The sequence below is a fragment of the Cygnus atratus genome, chromosome 6 (assembly GCF_013377495.2).
Source record: "Cygnus atratus isolate AKBS03 ecotype Queensland, Australia chromosome 6, CAtr_DNAZoo_HiC_assembly, whole genome shotgun sequence".
Taxonomy (NCBI): domain Eukaryota; kingdom Metazoa; phylum Chordata; class Aves; order Anseriformes; family Anatidae; genus Cygnus; species Cygnus atratus.
This window is the reverse complement of record NC_066367.1, coordinates 4,831,849-4,848,239: the sequence shown is the minus strand read 5'-3', so window position 1 is coordinate 4,848,239 and position 16,391 is coordinate 4,831,849. Positions and strand designations below refer to the sequence as shown.

The 16,391-nt window shown below is 38.7% G+C and overlaps 1 protein-coding gene across 8 annotated transcripts in view; it reads left to right on the top strand.

Moving 5' to 3' along the window:
• GULP1 (GULP PTB domain containing engulfment adaptor 1) overlaps positions 1–16,391 on the top strand; it is a 152,295-nt gene that overhangs the window by 51,064 nt on the left and 84,840 nt on the right. The window contains exon 1 of one of the 8 annotated variants that reach the window (XM_050711484.1): positions 15,001–15,021. The exons of the other annotated variants lie outside the window; for them this stretch is intronic. The gene's annotated coding sequence lies outside the window, so the exon portion shown is untranslated. Of the gene's footprint in view, positions 1–15,000; positions 15,022–16,391 lie in introns of those variants that run through there. 8 annotated transcript variants of the gene reach the window in all.

Here is a 16,391-nt window from a genome sequence, read left to right as displayed (position 1 = left end):
ACAGGGAGCAAGAGCAGACTTCCTTGGCACCTGTTTTTGTAGGAGAGTGGATTGAATTTTCATGTGTTGAAAGAAGATATGGTACTATTCCTAAAGATGAACTTCCTAGCATCTGTAGGAGTGCAGTTCTCTCTCTCTCTCTCTCACGATAAGATTACCCATCAACTTTTCCTTAAAGGAAAAGGATTTTGGTCTACTGATGCATGCCTTGCATGTCTTATGTTTGGTGGACATCAATTAATAAATGGTCATGCTATTGTTCTGTGTGTTAAACGGTGCTTTTGTTAGTGTAGGATGGTTGTGGATAAGGAAATTATGGGAACATAATTGGAATCAGAATTCCTATCTGAAGATATGCTTCTATTGCTGATTTAGATCTTTCCAGCAGAATGCCACTAAAAACATAGTGGAAATAATGTGAAATAATGCCTGGTTGGTTGGGATGAAAGGCTATTGTTCTGACTTTTTTCCAAAATAAATAATGTGAAATAATGGAAATAGTGTGAAGTAATTTCCATTAATCTGATAACACTGCATTTCAAGAAAATACTTTCTATGCTTTTATAAAACACCAGTTCACTACTACTATGCTTTATTTTTTATTTTTATTCTAGTACATGAGAAACTATAAAGCACCAGTGACAAAGGTTCAAAAATGTTGACAAATAAGTGATTTCTTCCACATGAGATTTAACTGTCTGCTCTATTCCTTGGCAAGAAATTTGAATGTGGAAGAGTAAGTTGTTTCAGTGGTTGCTGTTAACTACTTTATATTAAGTAATATGCTAATATTTGAACTCTTTTGGTTAAGTGGTTGGAGTTTTTTATATAAGACTGTGGAATTCAGGTCAGATTTTTTTTTCTTTTAAAGAACTGTTAACAAAGCCAGATGGCTAAGTTTATAGACTTTGGAAGTTATGGAGGTGCTCAAGTCCACTTTTATTATCAAACAGTACCTTTATTATGGTCAGCCACTGAGTGTGTGGCAGGTCCAAGGTGTTGATTTAAAGCTCTGGCAGACAAAGCTACTGCATTTCAGTAACCATGCTGCTGAGAGACAGTTTGCCTGTTGGCATGACTATTAAAATTTGACTTTTCCTCTTTTTGCACTTTTTTTTTAATGTCCCTCCCTTCTCCATGCCTGATAACTCAGCACTTACATTGGAAGCACTGCTGCAGCATCCCTGTTTCTCTTCTCTTTACTGTAGAGAGAAAGGCTTACTTGGGTAAACGAAAGGCAGCAGATGTGAGGTTTCCATTGATTTATTGGGGGAAAAAAAAAAGGCAAAACTCAGTAACTTAGTGTTATGGATGAGGGAGGTGGCTGTGTTATACTTGTCTAAAATATTAAATAATAAAGCTGAATGTTTTGTAAGTGTGGGTAAGGAATTAGGAGCCTTTGGAGAACTGAATGTTTTACTTAGCAAGTTTGTACCCAACTTTTGTTTTTCAGACATCTGTTGATAAACACTTGTTTAGCAATCCAAACATTGACAAAAAATTTCTTTTGGCTTGCTTATTTCAATTGCAGCAGTGTGCTTTAAAGCAAGTGTGTATTGCTTCATTTGATTATAAATCCAAAAATCCACTCAAGTCCCTCTGAGAAAGTGTAGAGCTTAAGTCAGATTAGGCTGAGTCAGTCTGCTGCTTTCCCAGAGGCCACCTTTAAGCACAAAGATGGCTATTGCTATGATACTGCAGCCTCCTAAAAATGCTCCCTTATTTTCATTACTTCTCAAAAAGAAATTGCTAATTTACATTTCCTATCTGACAGACACAGACACAGATTTCTAGGTTGGAAGAGACCTCAAGATCATCGAGTCCAACCTCTGACCTAACACTAACTACTCCACTAAACCATATCGCCAAGCTCTACATCTAAACATCTTTTAAAGACCTCCAGGGATGGTGACTCCACCACCTCCCTGAGCAGCCCGTTCCAATGCTTAATAACCCTTTCGGTAAAGAAGTACTTCCTAACATCCAACCTAAACCTCCCCTGTCGCAACTTTCGCCCATTCCCCCTCGTCCTGTCACCAGGCACGTGGGAGAACAGACCAACCCCCACCTCACTACAGCCCCCTTTAAGGTACCTGTAGAGAGCGATAAGGTCGCCCCTGAGCCTCCTCTTCTCCAGGCTGAACAAGCCCAGCTCCCTCAGCCTCTCCTTGTAAGACTTGTTCTCCAGACCCCTCACCAGCTTGGTCGCCCTTCTCTGGACTCGCTCGAGCACGTCCATGTCCTTCCTGTAGCGAGGGGCCCAAAACTGAACACAGTACTCGAGGTGCGGCCTCACCAGAGCCGAGTACAGGGGGACAATCACTTCCCTAGACCTGCTGGCCACACTGCTTCTTATACAGGCCAGGATGCTGTTGGCCTTCTTGGCCACCTGAGCACACTGCTGGCTCATATTCAGCCGACTATCAACCAATACTCCCAGGTCCTTCTCGGCCAGGCAGCTTTCCAACCACTCATCTCCCAGCCTGTAGCTCTGCTTGGGGTTGTTGCGCCCCAGGTGCAGGACCCGGCACTTGGCCTTGTTGAACTTCATACAGTTGACCTCAGCCCATCGCTCCAGCCTATCCAGATCCTCCTGCAGAGCCTTCCTGCCCTCGAGCAGATCAACACACGCACTTAGCTTGGTGTCATCTGCAAACTTACTGAGGGTGCACTGGACGCCCTCATCCAGATCATCGATAAAGATATTAAAGAGGACCGGCCCCAGTACCGAGCCCTGGGGGACACCACTTGTGACCAGCCTCCAACCAGATTTGACTCCATTCACCACAACTCTCTGGGCCCGGCTATCCAGCCAGTTTCTAACCCAGCGAAACTCCTTTTGACCTCCCTTGTGGATCTTGATGTCCTCAACATTAGGTGTATGCAAATACTAACTAGGTTTCAGTGAAAAGCTCTGTGGATTTGGAATTACTGCCACAGCATCATGTTGTAGGATGATGAAGGATGACTTCAGTTATTGCTGTTTTCCAGAAGTCAATGTGTGTTTATGACTTTATTTTGGTATTTCCCCAACGAGCCTCAGACAGGTCATCTGATTCTCATTTCCTGGTTGGTTGGGATGAAAGGCTGAAAGGCTCTCGTTCTGCCTTTTTTTCCAAAATAAAACAGAAGAGATATAAATCCTTAGCTTTCTTCCTTAGACTGTTTCACTACTTGGCAAGAGTTTGTTGTTGAAATATCTTTCTCCCAGGGCAGATGGGAGCTGAGACAAAAAAAATATAATAATCATAATAAAAAATCTACACTTGTCAGTTGCAAAAGCATCTTGTAGCCTGGGAACAAATGGAAGGAGATTAGATATTTTTTACTTTATTTTATTTTATTTTTCTGACAACATCACCTCAAAATCTCTCCCATGCATGCACAGGATTCACCTTTTATCTCTGCACTTGAAAAATACTAATGTGTCTCCCCTTCCAAAATGGGGCAAAGCCAGACCCATTGCAGACAAATATCCTTCATAGGACTGATTTCCCATCCGAAACAGAGTCACTTTGTAGAAGCAGATCTACTTGAAACCGATTTATTGAAGATGCTTAGATTCTTGTGTAGCTTTTGCTGATTTGCAGCAGGCTTATGCAGTATGTGGACTTCTGGATTTTAAATACAAAGCTGTTTTTATACGGAAAGTCCTTTAATTTTAGGAACATTGACTCCTTGGACTTGTAAAGGTATGTGTAGACTTAGTATCCATCCTTTATTGTAATTAAAGGAAGAATGTAGCATTGCAGTTACAGCAGAAATTACATGGAATATCCATACACTTGCACCGAGAAATCTTTATTACCAGGCTTAATCAGTGACATTACCAAAATCTGATGTTGACTGATAACAGGATCTAAAAACTCCAAAATTGTGAAGGAGTTGTAACTTCACTGTAGTGAAGTCGAAAGAAATGTTTCAACATTCCTATGCTATTTAGCACAAGTTTAACATTTCTTTTTATTACAGCTCTAATGTACTGCGGTAGCAAATGGTGGGAGATTCTAGTATGCACGACCTGGTTCAGCTGGATAACACCATTGATTTTTATTTTTTTTTCCAGTGCCTCTGGTTTAGTTAATTGTAACTCCATTTTCTGTTTCTTGATTAGCTCGGTGGTAAGTTGTCATTACAGCATTCGACTCCCTAAGGACATGATCTATAAGACAGATCTTTCCAGTGGAGGGTCATGATTTAGCTAATTTACACATAATTTAAACAGCAGTTGGCCTAATACCCTGAAGTGGAATTTGAGATGCTTGAAGTCCAAGAGCGTAATACCATAAATTAGTGTTTAGGTTAAGTGCTCTTTAGAGACCTGCATGAGGAGCCAGTGGGACAAATAATGCCCCTCGTGTTCTTTTTTCAATAGGCAGGTGGAGTTCAAATCTCAAGAAGGATTAAGATGACAGTCGAATTTAATACAGAATTGCCATTTCATATTTCATTGGAAAGGCTTTGTTTCATCCAAGTTGCCATAACATTTGTTTCTCCAGACTTTGTATTTACCCATATACTTTAATGGCCCATTCAAATAAATTAGCATAGTAAAAATGTCGTCTTGTGTTTAGAGCAAACTAATGAACTTTGACTTTTCCAGTTCATGATGTTTTGCATTTTGTGTAAACTTAGTGCTGAGACTTTTAGTTACTTAAACAATTTTTATAAGATACTGAGAATTTGTTCATGTATTGGCATCTAAATGGTTTTGCCAAGCTGAGCTGATATCTCAGAATGCCACACAGGCGAGGTAGACTGGGGATAAATGAGTTGGATTCACATCTTTCCTGATGGGTTTGGCCCAGCCCCTGAAGTGTGACTGTCGCTTCTCCCAAGGAAAGGTGGTTATGCGCTGAAACAGTTCTATGTACATTCGTGCTGTGGTTTCCAGTTCTAGCAGTAGCAAGCCAGTGTAGAAGCTGGCTGAGACAGTCCTCCTCTTCTTCCAATTTCTAGAGCTTATTGTGATCCCTTACTTCTTGTTGGCATGTGGCAGGCTAAAACTTCAATGCAGATTTTTCCCTGACAGTTTGCTGTGCAGGACAGCTTGTGCCAGTGCAAGAGAAATGCAGCACAAGTGGGAATATGTGTTTCAGGACAAAAGAAGGCAAGGAGCACAACTGCTCCAAGAGTGCATTACATCAAATGTGGAACTATTTACATGATTGGTGATAGGCATGTCAGAGCTAAATGTGTTTGAATGGCTAAAATGCATTAAAAAGCTTTTTTCCTTAAAACAATTAAAACCATTTTTGTTTTTCTATAGTGGTCTCAGAATGAGTAAAATACATTAAGTTGGCTTATGAATAGGTGGGTGGGGTTGTTATCTATACAGACTGGATTTTGAAAATTTTCCCTGTAGATCTTAAGCGTACAGGAAAAGCAGTGAAATCTAGTGTGAATTGCAAGGTGTTTGCCTCACTGGGAATTTTCTGGGGAGTGTTTATGGAATACAGCAAGTTCCTCTGTACTGGTAAAGACCTGACTGTGCTTGGTGGTGTTGGCTATGATCTCTTTATTTAAAGCTCTGTTTTCTCTCCACTATTTCTGCCTGGCAGCTACTGTACCACACACTGGGTCTCTTCTTCCCTTTCTAAGCAGCTGGGCTGGTATCATCACTGCTTTTTCTTGGTTGGCTCTATTGCCTGTGGTACCCTTGTGGTATGGTTCAAGTTGCAAAATTGCTTCTAGGCGTGCTTCATGGTACTCCCTTGAGTTACTTCTTAGCACCTATATTACAGGCATCCTCCTGCCATTTGGGAGAGAGTCACTCCTTTTTAGAGGATCATTAAACTCTTCTGAAATTGTACAGGTGGTGAAGATTCTGCCATATTTTTAATTAATTTTTTCTTTATAGACCATTATCCTTTTTTAATCTTGCTTCTAGGTTATACGATTTTTATTTTTAGTTCAGCATTAGGCTTTAGCATCTCTGAAAGCATAGCAGTTACATCATTGTAAAGCATTTTTATCTCAAACTTTTTGCAATTTTTAAAAGAAATGGGTGCATTTCTGTGCCTGTTGGCGTAATGTGTAGGGTCAGACTGTAATTGCCCTTTAGTTTAGGGTACAGTTGAGATATAATTGTAACTGCTTTATCCCTGTTAATTTAAATAATCGTAATAGCTGAGGACTTGCATATAAAAGGAAGGTGTCCATTGATAGCAAGATCTGCCCTGTCTTTAAGAAGTGTTAACACTGCAGAAGCTATTTGATGTAGTTGATCAAGATTTTGGGCGCCCTACTGCATTGGTTACTCCATTCTCTGCAATTTACTTAACTAACAGAATAATCTGGTTGACTTTGTGCATGATACAAGGAATGAAGTGGTGTCCCACATGATCACTCACACGTGCTTTGCAGCATGACAGCTCAGCATCTAATCCTTTCTCATTCATGAAATGCCTTAAACTGCAAGTTCAGATTTGATATTCAGGGCTAGAATCTTCGGCCATTTCCTGAGCTTCAGTTTGAACTTCCTTACAGTGACATGATACATATTTGTCAGGTCAATTTAACTTTCCATGTGTCCCTTTCACCTCTCTCTGTTTTCTTCCTTGTCATTGTTATTAACTTACATTATTAACTTACATCCTTCTAATTAAACCTGTGTCTTCATGCTCTATGAAATGATTTATGCTATCGCCACACTTTGGTATTGCTTGTAATTAATACACCTTCTTCAGTGGTTTTGGTTTCCTGTGGTTCAAAAATACACTCCCTGCTTGCTACCTTTTGCTTACGTATAGACTAGTGCAATAGAAAACCATTCTGGTGGCCTTTGGAAATGTTGTGTTAGTAACGACTATAGCAGTATTATAATGAGTGACGTAATATTCTGCTGTGTGTATTGAGTTGTACTTTGAATATTTTTTTGTTCTTCATGCTCATTTTGCTCTGCTGTCAGATAAAGTAGCAAGACAGAAATGGAGGTGGTAGAAGAGGTCTGTAGCATCAAAATGCTTGGAAATCATCATTAGATGGGATATTCTGGGATGGCAGGGGCAGGAGGAAAAGAAAGATCCCCTCTGCATCCTGAACTCCAGATAATTTTGGAAAAGGAAGGTTATGTTATGTGCCTTCCATCTTTCCTTTATGCTTCTTTCAACTGCTTTAAAAAGATATAAAATTAAAAAAATACAAAACATACCTCCTATTGTTTGTAATTGTAAGCAATGTACGCTTACTTCTGTGCTAAGCATGGCTAAACTTCTCAGCACCTGAGCTTAGCTGCCCTTTGGCTGTGGTGTAGAACTTGATCTGGGAAAAGAAACCAACAGCTCAGAACTCCATGAGAACTCTTGTTCTAGTTTGTGTTTTATCTTTGCCTGATAACTAAATTCAGTAAAAATCAAGTACGAAGGAAATACTAGGGATGCTTTATGCCTTAGTGCAGACTTTTCCTGAAGGCAATTGATAAAGGTAGTTGTTACTTAAAACACGCATCAGTGCAAAGGAACACACTTTCTATTCAAAATAAATTAAAAAAAGAAATGAAAGAGGATGTGATGGGTCCTTACAACCTGTCCGAGACGCAGCTATATCAGCAGCCTGGCTTCTGCATTTTAGCTGGGTTGAACTCCTGTAGTGTTTACATCTGGGTAGTTCCTAAAAGTATAGCAAGCTGACCCATTCCACTGTAAATTTTCTGTAGTTAACAACAGCCACTGTATAGGTTTCACAACAATGCTATTCATAATTACAGAAGTACCTATAGCTTTTATCAACCCTGGCTTTATTATCTCATTAGTCTGCTTTGGGGTTTTAGATTTCTGAGTATTCTCAGCACTTAAGAGCTTTGTGTGCATGGGAAGGAGAGAGAGAGAAAGCTGAACTAGAGAAATTTCTGTTGACTTGACAGGGAACTCTGTGTAAGAAAGCTTTGGGTTTGGGAAACCTTCTGTTTACTGGCAAATCCTGGCTTTTCTCCTCACCGGGGTGTCCTGGGTGTAATTTATTCTAGTATGTCGTCTTTTGAGGAGTAATAATAAGTTGGGGGAACACAACTCTAGTTGTTCTGATCTTTAGCTGATGAATTCTTAGAGTAAAGAATGTGTATCCACCCCAATAAAAGGTTGGTTGGTTGGGAAAGCAAATGACCCAAAGTGAAATGTGTCTTTAATTAGCATTCTGATCAAAGTGCCAGACATTAAAAACGAATCGAGGTATTTCATATTACCAGAAAGGGGATCATGAAGCTAGTTTAAATTAGTGAGATAGCTTTCATTTCTGGTGCCAGGGATATGACTGCTATAGCCAAGAACTTTATATCTGTTAGGTCATTGCAAAGAATTAACGGCTATTTTACTGTCTGCTCTTTTTAGGGTGAGTGGAAGGTGCCAGATAACCATTCAGCGCTTAGAGGTGTAAATACGCAGGTGTTAGGTGTATGAAAATTTCAGCCAGTATTGGAGAGGGAATGTAATCACAAGTAATCCCTTTTTTTCCAAGTCAGCATATACTTGCACATAAATTTGTCAAATGAATCCATGAAGGTTATGACTGTGTGTTTGCACTGCTCGCCTGTTGTTCAAGTCTAGTTCTGCTACTGTTGTGTTCAAAAGCACGAGCTTATGAGATTGGAGCTGGTTAGTCACGCTGTCTGTAGTACTGCACTGGTGTTGTAGCCGCCCAGTTCTGCACTTTGAAGTAAGTGAGGCAGAGAGATTGAAAATTGTAGAAGTCTCTTCCATGTATGTGAATTTTCTCTCTCTAAAAACTGCCTGGGCTGTAGAAGAATGAGAAGCTGCAATAATTCTGTTAAGAATAACTTGGACTTTGATTCATACCTGTTATTTCAACTTGTAGTTCGTATCTGAAGCAATTGAGCAACATTCCAGTATTTGAACATTCATCCTTTTAGTTTTGACAGTACAGAGCCAACTAACTTGATCATGGTGTTTGTGTGTTGAGAAACCATTTTAGGGTTTTGTTGAGTAAATCATTGTATAAATGCAGGAGATCTTAAAGTGCTTACAGGTAAGGTCTGACGGATTCAGATGCGTGACTTCAGAGAACATCCCTAGCTGCCCTCCTTGTGCTTTATGGCCCAGACTGCAGAGCAGGATGTACGTGGGGTTCAGCTACACTAGCTTTGTTTGATGCAGTAGCTCAAACCAACTTCCATCATCAGTTTTAGGTAATATACTGCAATACAGTTAGGTTTCCTAACTTACTATAATACTGATAACCAGAAGGCCACCAAAGCTATAGATTAGTGCCGGGTAATTTTTGTTATGTTTGCAAGTGGCAGTCCTGGGGATGTGGAGTGTTAATAGGACTTCCATAGCATGAATCTAGAAATAATAATTGGTTTTGTCATTCTGTAGCTGTATGTAGTAGTGATGGTGCACTGCCTGCATCTAGGTTGCTTTGCTTGGCCTCTCATCAGGAAAATACAGCTGTTTCTGCATGCTCTGTTTCCAAGTTGCTTAATCTGTGTTTAGTTAATCTGTGCTCATGAAGGCCATACTTGAGAGAAGGAAAAAAAAAGAAGAAAGAAAATGATTAATGGTAATGGTTATACACACAGTTATTTTTTTCTTCTTTTGTAATCTGCACATCATAAAAACAAAAAAAAAGGAAAATGAAACTAGCCCATACATAACTATGTATTCAGTTGATGTTATAAATGTTGATTGCTATGGCACAGGGTTTTCATTAGATGAAAAATATGATCTATTACAAGTCCTTTGTATGATTTCTGTGTAAAGAAAATGATTAGGTTAGATAATAGAAGGTCTTTTGAAGTGGTTCCCAAAAATGCTGTCAGCAACCTGAATACATGTAATCTGTGTTGAAAGCAAACAAGCAAAAAAAAAAAAAAATTTAGTGGGTTTTGTTACTGCATTTCTGATTCTTGCTCTTTCAACAAGCAAGCAACAACTATTGCTTGAACTGGGTTTGTAAGAAATGCCCATGTCTGTAGTTTGCCCATTAGATGTCTAAATGCTGACTTGGGCTAATCATATTCTGCCATTGAAAGCCCTCTTCAGAGTGGTTTGCTTCCCTTCTTTACTTATCTACCAAAAAAGAAAAAAAAATTACAGAGGTTTACTTTTCTTCCTGGGTAAACAGTGAATCAAAGTATCAGAGGTCAGCTTGGATGGTTTTCTGAGACAACTCAATAGCATGTTTTATCCTTTGTAGCAGAGATGCAGACAGAGAAGTTGCCCAGCCCTCCTCCATCCACCCCTCAGTCATTTTTTGAAAAACAAAACAATCCTGATCACCAAATTTCAGTACTTTTGAATCATGGTAAAGTCTTAAATTACAAACCAGTCAGTCCATCTGTGGTAAACAGCCCAGTGGCTTTACACTTACTTGTTAGGTAATTTCATTTTTTTATCTGAAACCTGTTACGTGATACGTGAAATTGAAGAAGACTTTCCTCGAAACTTCCATATGCCATCTGTTGCTGCTTCCTATTTTCTTTTATAAATCACTTTAAGATCTCTCTCCCTAAATATATAATTCTTAATATGAAAGCTTTTGTATTGCTTATATCCACTCACAGTGAAAAGAGCAATTGTGTTTGTATTTGGTTCACTCCTCAGATAGGGAAGGAATTACATTTGACATCTCTGTGGTTATGTATATAGCATGCAAACGTGTAGTGTTCTTGTTAAGAATCAAGGTACTGTATTGTAATTCATTTTCTATTTATTTGTTCTTTGTTTATATATGTTTTTTATGTTTATAAATCACTGCCTGGAATTCAATTCCAGAGTTGGAAGATTTACAGGCTTGTTTATCATGTAATCTAATTTAGCAGGCTGCTTGATGCTGGCCTTTTACAGTCACTTGAACTATAGAAATGCTCTTTTTTTCTCCTTGTTTGGATTACTTGTAATAAGTTTCTTCCTTTTCATCCTCACCTTTAATTGTGCTATACCACGGAGGTGGGAAGGCTGGAGCTGCCCAAAGTGTAATCAATGTCTTATGTGCATTATAACTGGCATTTCCATGGTTCTGTATCCTACTTTCCTCATTTTAATAACTTTTTCACTTGTTCCTGGAATGGAAGTACAAACACCAACTAGACTTACGAATGTCTGAAACATAATATGAGGCAAGGTTAGGGTGTTGCTTCACCTAGATATCATCTAGGCTGTAAATGACAGCCTGGGTCGTCGTATTTTGAGGGGGTTTATGTAAATCTGTACAGCTCAAAAACTTGGTACGTGATTAGCCATTAAAAAATAAAAACTTAATTAGCTCACTAGACACGTATAGTGCTTAACAGCTCTGTTTTAGATTTTTAAGTGACTGGAATTCCAGATGGAGAGGAAAAATCTGAATGAATGTAATTAAGTCTTTCTAGATTTTAAACATAATCCACTTTGACAGGAACACTTACATTTTGGTCTATTTAAAAAAAAAAAAAAAGGAATGAAAGAAAGTCAGTCCTTGATAGCCATATAGGTCATGTTTCAGTGATGTAAAATAAGAGAAAATCAAAGCTCAGCTATGAAATATTACTGGTTTTAACAGGTTTTTTTTGTTTTTTGTTTTTTGTTTTTTTTGAGAAATGGTTAAAGGCTCTCTACGAAGTTTTTAGCACCTCAAATATAACTATCCTTAAAGAAACGTTTACAATCAGAAAATGGAGATTAACATACCACTTTTTAAAATTCATTTTTTAACTTTCATCTCCAGTAGCAGCAAGCAGGGCTTTTCTCAGTCCCTCTTCTACATGCTGCTTTCATCTCCTTCCTTTTCAAGAAAGTTTCATTTTCCTGGGTGAATTGAATCCTTCTTGCAGACTTATTGCTGTGAACTTGACTCTTAGTGTTTTGTTATAATGTGTTTACTTTGCCATACTGGGCTATTAATATGTAAGTGTTATAAAAAGTGTATCTGGTTGACTGCCCCCCCGCTTTTAGCGGGCAGCGCATGGGAGCTGGGTGCTGTATTATGAACATCTAGGAAGAGTCCTCTTCTACCTGTGAATAAATGACACGGCTCAGTGCTTTGCAATTTTTTATTAGGAAGATGCTGTATATTTTGTGACTTGTCATTCACACTGTATTTCAATAGACTTCTGATAAATGGTGTTAATCTAAAACTGCCAGTCTTATGATTTTGTTTTATTCCTCCCCCCCACCATGTTGTTCAAAATTAAAACTAGTGTTTGTTTGCATATGCTTCTACACTTCTGTGATGGTTTGATGTGGGTGCTCTGCACATGGGCATGCTCCATGTTGCTGTTATCAACGTGCCCTCTCAAAGCACAGAGCATATTTCCAGGAATATTGTTCCTACCACTCAATTATGTATATTTTTTATATACCTGTTTAAATGCCTTTTTCCCACTGTGTTTGAACCTTTACAGCTAAATGGCAGGAGAAATGAGTTCTCCAGAGCATCAGTCTTTACTCGGCCATTTAAAAAATGCAGCTCTGAAGTATAAAGTTAGTGGATTGTTACTACGTGATTAAAAGAGGTGTCAAATACTATGACAATGGCGGCTGTGTGGATATTTAAGATAAGCTGGTAGCCAAGACATATGAATTCCATTGTGCTTGTAAAAGTCATACAGCTTAGACAAATGATTGAGGTGTTATTGCAGTTTAGTGAATCTCTGTTCATGAGATAAGCAGTATTAATTATGCATATATTTGTTATCATGACAAAAACGAGATAAAACACTGCATTTTACCCTTGAGCGAAAGTAGTAATTGGTTAGTGTTTCAACTTGGTCACATAACTTAAAAGACAAATTTAACAGCAAGTTTATGTATCTATATCCATATATGAAATTCATCTATAAATATATATATATTATTTCTTTGATTTGAGGAGTTATACCCCAGATTCTAAACTGATGAAACTGACTTTGACTTGAAAATATCACAAAACTGAGTTGTTAGACTGCTTGGACTGCACTAAAATCCAGCATAGAGTTTAGTGGTGGATATCACAACATTTGAAGCATGTTCTTGGCCTTTGCGGTGATAATTTATGCTCAAATTTTGATGCTGCTCATAGGTATCTTTTCAACAGCAGGAGTGCAGCCTGTTAACTTGTCCTAAGAGGAAAATGCACAGCTGTGTGATAGCTAGAAATCTACTGAATAACAAAAGTTCTCAAAATTAACTTGCTATTTCCCCTCCTCGTAATTACCAGTGTCTGCTAGCAGCTTTCCATGTATCAGTGATGAATTTCTATACCATCTGGTTACTGAATTTTTGAGTTTGGGAGTACCGATGTGCAAGTGGTACTATAGAGATGAGGCTCTTTGGTCTTGTTAGACCCCACCTGGAGTACTGGATACTGCTCTAGGGCCCTGGACAAAACAAGGGCACGGCCCTATTAGAGAAGGTCCAGAGGAGGGCCATGAGGATGATCATGGGGCTGGAGCATCTCTCCTATGAAGACAGGCTGAGGGAGTTGGGGTTGTTCAGCCTGGAGAAGAGAAGGCTCCAAGGAAGACATTATAGTGGCCTAAATGCGGCCTACAGGAAAGCTGGGGAGGGACTCTTTGTCAGGGAGTGTAGCTGACAGGACAAGTGGTAATAGTTTTAAACTTAAAGAGGGTAGGTTTAGATCAGATATAAGGAAGAAATTCTTTACTTGGGGTGGTGAGGCACTGGCCCAGGCTGCCCAGAGCAGCTTTGGCTGCCCCATCCCTGGCAGTGCCCGAGGCCAGGCTGGTAGGGGCTTGGAGCAGCCTGGGCTGGTGGGAGGTGTCCCTGCCCATGGCAGGGGGTGGAACTGGGTGGGCTTTAACGTCCCTTCCAACCCAAACCATTCTGTGATTCAAAGGCAAAAAGAGGTATTAAGGAATGGTCCTTTGTGTGGGTAAAATAAATAAAAACAAAACATCATTTTGACTTTGGGTGTAAAGCACAGATTTTTCTAATGCAGTGAACTGTCAGTTTAAATAATTTTGATCAACATATTGTAGTGGAATAGTCACAAAGCAGGCAAATCAATAGATGTAAATGTCATGAACAAGGTTGTTCTTCACCCTAAGCAAAGGAAAGATTTGGTTTCATGTGAATGAATTTGTTGTGTGCTAGAGATAGGGACACAGTGCCAGAACACAAAACCAGACAGACAAAACAACTAGTAAATGAGAGTTTGGGGATATAGTTTAGGGTGATACTTGTATTAAAGTTCAGGGCAAAAATGATTATCTGATGCAAAGCAAACTAGGGAAGAAGCATAGGAAAGCTTTGTTTATTTTATTGTTTGTAAATTTGTTCAATTTTTATTTTCTTTATCAGGAAAGAAAAAAAAAAAAGGAAAAAAGGAAAAACCCTGAAAAGCAAATACCATCCTTTTGAGAGGAAGCTATGTAATGCTGGAGACCGGAATTTGTACTAGGCAGTTAGACCAGTCTTGAAAGGTTTTAAGGCTGCGGACATTTTAAATAAGACAGTGGCAAATTATTTGAAGACAAGATCTCACCTTAGTGTCATGCAATACCAAAAAAATGACAACTAACCCGAAGCTTCACTGTACTGAATGCAGACAGTAACAGACAGCTGATGAAAATTGTATGGTAAATGTAGGATTACTTCCTAGTGAGAGAGCTGTAATGAGATAGCTGAGCAGAGTTCGAGGTGTGGCAGTGAATCATTTCTCCTTTTATTCCAGGCAGTTGAAGGAGAAACTCCTTGGGTATAAATTTCTTAAATGAAAAGTAAGAGTACCATTTGGCAAAGAACTTGCTCCAGTTCATCAGAGCAACAGCAAGAAATAGTACGATATGCCCTCAATGTCAAAAGGTTTCATAAAGCTCAGATGGCCAGCTAGGACCATTTGAAAGACAAAGTACCAGTGAGAGCAGAAAAAGAAACCAGTAGTATAGTAGGGAGAGTAAATCTTCATTGGAATCCATGACGAGTCCACAAATATGCACAAATTCAGTGATTCACAGCTTTACTACAGGAAAAGCAGGCCTGTGAGGGTAGGGGTGCCATCCATCCTCCTTTGTTGATGCTAGCTATGCTCACAGTCACAACATGAGGAATGGGGCTAGAGAATTCATGGAGGCTGGCATTCTGTCCTGTATGTAATTCCATCTTTCTTCTCTTCTAACTGCTTTGAAACTTCTGCTTAGCTATTGGCTAACCAAATAGTTGTGAGATCTGTTTGAGAAGTTTACTGGTTCTGTAGTAATGTAAATTTTAGAGGAACCAGCTAAGCTTGCCATAAAAATATGTTGAGAAAATATCTTCATTTTAATGGCCTGACTGAACGCTAGAGAGTATTTTCAGTTCAGAGAAATCATTAAACAGGAAGGTGGAACTCAAAACTCCTCGTTTTTACTACAGCTGCCAATTAATTCTTTCAGTGACATTGGGAGGCCATGTATCGTCTCTGTCTTTATCTATCCATCTGCAAGATGAAATGATGATAATCCCATAGGAGTACTTATAAACTTTACTTAATGTCAGTGGGTACTTCTGCATTATTTATTAAAAGATATCATAAATGCTAAGTAACATTATGGGAGAAGAATCGGCTTCCCCATTGTTTACAAGCAACTACCTTTTTTTGTTACACCAATTTTAGCTCCAGCATTGCTTTGGCTTAAAAAAATATATATATAGCATTCGGCTTATTACTTTGCACTCCTTTATTATTTTTTTTCCCAATTTTTTATCACAATGCAGAGGGCATTGTGGTAGCTTGTGAAATTCTACAGAAGGAAATCCAGAGGTTGAATAATGTGTTTTACTTTAAAGTTGCTTTCTAATCTTATTTTTTCTTCTGGCTACTTACTGTGTACAATTGTTTGGTTGTGTATATGTATTACAAATGAAAAGACTACAAAATACATCGTCTCCTACCGGTTTGATGCCAGTAACATTTGAACGGTTAATACCTACTAAACGGTGTTAGTAGGATGCTGAAATCATTCAGGTTTCAGTGGCAGCATGGCAAGGTTTTGCTGCTTGGAAAAAAAAGAAATCTTATAGTGGCAGTTTCAGTGATACTGTCCTTCAGAAGGACAATAAAGTAAGAAAAATATTTTCATTTGGCTTCTGTGGCAATCATGCTTTTCTGAATAGGCACAATCTTGCTGTTTCTGTTTATAACAGAGTTTTTAAAGTATTGCTGGTATTGATAGTTCTTGTGCTTTCTTTAGTGAGACAGAGTCCAGTGATAAAGTAGGGATTAATTTCTGGAAGGCTAAGCATATGTGGTTAAAGTTTAAAAAAAAAAAAAAAATCTGGGGAAAAAAAAACAAACAAACATTGAATTGTGGCCAACAAGGTAAACATTTGGAAATGCAGGCAGCAGAGAGGTAGATTTCTGGATGAAACAGAAAAGAGAGATTAAGTTTGCACAGCAGTTTGTTCAGTGGAATCATAAAAATATATATAAGCAGTTCAACAACCAAATTACTAGTTGCACGCTCAGTGTCATAACTG